Consider the following 3,465-nt stretch of genomic DNA (forward strand, 5'->3'; position numbering starts at 1 on the left):
GTGGAGGTAGAGAAAAATGGGTGGATTTGAGAAATAAGTAAGGAGTACAGTTGGCAGGGCTCATGATGGATCAATTTGGATACAGGGGTGTGATGTTTTTCTTTTGACACCAAATTGTGTGGGGTTTTTTTCCCCACACCAGCCACCAATTTCCCAACACCAACTGGGTGTCCCACAATTCAATTCTGATACTAACTATCCAGAGCAAGTGTCAGACTCCATAGGTTGAAGGGCTCAGCACCAGTCTGCCTTCACTTCAGATGCCAGTTGAAAGTCCTGGGTTCCCAGGCTACCCACACTTCTGTCTGATGTGGCTATAAATTCAGGGGTTCCCATGACCGCTCTCCGTGGGGGTCAATAATTTGCTAAAATGATGTGCAAAACTCAGGAAAGCACTTAACTATTCCTGGTTTATTATAAAGGATACAACTCAGGAACATCCAAATGGAAGAGCTGCATAGGGCAAGGTATGGGGGGAGGAGGTACAGGCAGGGGAGAAACAGAGCTTCCATGATCCCTCCAGGCCACTCTCCCAGCACCTAGATGTGTTCATGCATCCACCCCATCCTTAGGGATTTGTATGGAGGTTTTATTATGTGGGCATGATTAAGTCATTGGCCGTTGCTGACTCAACTCAACCTCCAGCCCCTCTCCCCTTCCTGGGTGTGTGTGTGTGGGGGGACAGGGGGCTAAAAGTTCCAACCTTCTAAGCATAGCTTGGTCTTTCTGGCAACTAGCCCCCATCCTAAAGCTATCTAGGCTCCCCTACCCCCAGTCATCTGGGGACTCCAAGGGTTTTAAGAGCTCTGCACCAAGAACCTAGGATAGAGACCAAATATTTTTTATTATACCACATGGGGTGAGGGAGAAGTCAAGGTGGACTTCAGGACCAGCACCCCACCCTGGGCTCAGCCTCGGGCTGTTATTGGCCCTCCCAGTGTCTACCTGGTGCCAGGGTCCCTGGATGGGGGCCCAAGGTCTTTTCCTACTCCCTACTCCTTTCTCCAGGAGATTGTGACTGCTTTGGAGGAAGGCAAGAACATTGTGCCCGTCACTGATGGCTTCGAGTGGCCGGAGCCCCAGGCCCTGCCTGAGGACATGCAGGCTGTGCTCACCTTCAATGGCATCAAGTGAGGAGGAGGGGTGGGTGCCCCAGCCAGCAGATCCCTCTGCCCTGCCCTCTGACCCACCAGCCTTTGTACCTACAGGTGGTCCCACGAGTACCAGGAGGCCACCATTGAGAAGATCATCCGTTTCCTGAAGAGACGTTCCTCCCAGGACTCATCTGTGGGCTCTGACACCAGTTTGGAGGGTGCTGTCCCCATGGGTCCTACTTAACCAGTCCCTCGTTCCCAAGCCCTGCTGTGACCCTCATTTCCATTGTCTCCCCCTGTAACGGTGACCCTCTATCTTCTATTTGGACATTTAAACCTCTGGTATAATTCGATTTGACAGCGTTTTGGTTTGGGACTTTTTGGAAAGTTTTTCTTTGCTTCCCTCCCCGCCCACCAACCCTTAATGACTCTGTTTGCTATGCATGTACTATGCATATCCATTTCAGTGGTTCTGTTTACCTTAGGCCCAGTGCAAAACGGGTGACTTGGGAGAGGTTTTTGCACCTGTCTGGGATCCTCTCCTGTTCCTGGGGCAGACCAGCCTCTGGGAAGCGTTTTTTTTTTTTCCTGGAGCTGCCTGGCCAACTCCTCCTTTCCTTTGTCTTGTCTCCTTACCTGCCCTTTTTTCAGGAATTGCCTAACCAACTCCTTATTTCCTCCGTTCTGCCTCTCCTTGCGTGTCTATAATACCTTTGGCGGTATTAAGAGCGGGAAGGCAGTCTTTGTGCCAAGGAGTCCACTGTCTTCCCTTCACACTGGCATTTTGAAATAAACCAACCTCACCTCTCGAGAGGGCAGCCGGACCTTTTGCAAGGTAACACCCTGAAGGAGCAACTTCTCACACTAGCCTCCCTGGGCTGAGATAGCCTGGGTCCTTCTCAGGAAAAGGCTTTCCCTCTCCCACACCTTCATGGGCCCCTCAAACCCAGCTTCCTCAATATCTGGAAAGGGAAGGGAAGCCAAGTATTGCAGGTGGTAAGGGTTAGACTGCCTCCAAGCCCTGCCACCAGGTTCTCTGTCTCAGGAAGGTCACTGCTCCATTCTAGAAATAACTGAAGATCTAGGGTTCGTTGCACTCTACCCGCTCTCTTGCTCTGGCATTAGCCAGCTTGAGGAGGAGGAAGGCGGACAGCCTCTGACAGGAATTAGGGCAATGCCCAGCCCTCTCAGCCAAGCAAGGGCCTGGGCCAGCCAGGGATGAGAGTCCAGTGATCTCTCCACCTAGCCCCTGGGATCACCACTTCCTGCCACCCTGTGGCCTTGTCCTATAACCACTCAGTGCCCTTAGCTGGCCTGGCCTGGTCCCAAGTCCCCTCCCAGCATTCCTGAGGTACAGCTTACTGGGGTCAGGGTTAGGCTGAGCCGGCCCTCACTCTAGCTGGTTTGCAGTTGTGGCCAGTTTTTTTTCTCCTTTTTTTTTTTTTTTTAACTAAGCCATCCTTGCGAGTTGTGGCCAGTTTTGAAGCACTCACTGGTGCATGGGAGCCCCCTGCTTGGGCCTGGGCCTGGGCCTGGGCAGGGGAGGTCGTGTCTCAAAGGGCAGCCACCCACCCTGCCCATGCATGCCTTAGTTCTGTGCCCCAGGCTCCTGCCTGGCCTGGCCCAGCTGGCTTCCCAAGCCCTTCACCCACCCAAGGCTGCCTACCCACTTCCCATGAAGAGGCAGCCCCTGTGGTAGCAGCAGTAGCCTGGGCAGAACCTGCAGCTCCAGGGGAAGAGGGGAGGTCCTGAAGAAGGGCAAGGGGTGCATTCGAATCACCTGGGAACTCTGTGGAAATTCCACTCAGGAGACCTGGGGCGGTGGCCTGAGTTTCTGCATTTCTCAGATTCCCAGGTGAGCTGATGATGCCGGTGGTCAAGGAACGACACTTTAAGTAGCAAGTCTCTGAAACACAAATCCCTAGTAGATCTTTGCCATTTCCCTTGCACCCCACTCTATAGTCTAGGCAATCATCGAGTAGCCTTACCCGGTATTATCTCCATGTTACAGAGGAACCAAATGATGTGCCATTTCCCAAGCGAGTGGCAGTCCAGGATCCAGACCTGGCCTCCTGGTGCTCAGTCCACTGCTGGTGGGACTGCTCTCCTGAGAATCATCCCGGAGGCTATGGCCAGGGCTGGGCTGCTGCTCCAGGCAGCTGGTTTCTCTCCTGCCCTGAAGAATCTAAAAGTGGAGGGTAGGTATTTGACCCAGGGGCTATGCAGAAATAAATGAACAGGAACATCCCTCTGCTTTTTCCTCCAGGAGGGTTCCTCCCTTCCAATAACCCAGACTCCGGCTAATGGGGTCAGCTGGAACCCCCTGCCTCTTCCCACCTGAGAGCAGTGGGTTCACACCTCAAGCCTGGCT

General features: G+C 53.2%; 1 long non-coding RNA gene across 2 annotated transcripts; it reads left to right on the plus strand.

Annotated features, from left to right (window-relative positions):
• The first annotated feature begins 6 nt into the window (after window positions 1-6).
• Window positions 7-3,328, plus strand: LOC109385142 (uncharacterized). 2 transcript variants are annotated; one of them, XR_002124557.1, is made up of 3 exons: window positions 7-1,130; window positions 1,209-1,929; window positions 3,106-3,328. It is a non-coding gene; the product is annotated as an uncharacterized LOC109385142 (long non-coding RNA). The 2 variants fall into 2 exon arrangements; XR_002124556.1 differs by having other exon boundaries at window positions 1,209-3,328.
• The last annotated feature ends 137 nt before the right edge of the window (window positions 3,329-3,465 follow it).

This window comes from Hipposideros armiger, unplaced genomic scaffold (assembly GCF_001890085.2).
Source record: "Hipposideros armiger isolate ML-2016 unplaced genomic scaffold, ASM189008v1 scaffold_108, whole genome shotgun sequence".
Classification (NCBI taxonomy): Eukaryota; Metazoa; Chordata; class Mammalia; order Chiroptera; family Hipposideridae; genus Hipposideros; species Hipposideros armiger.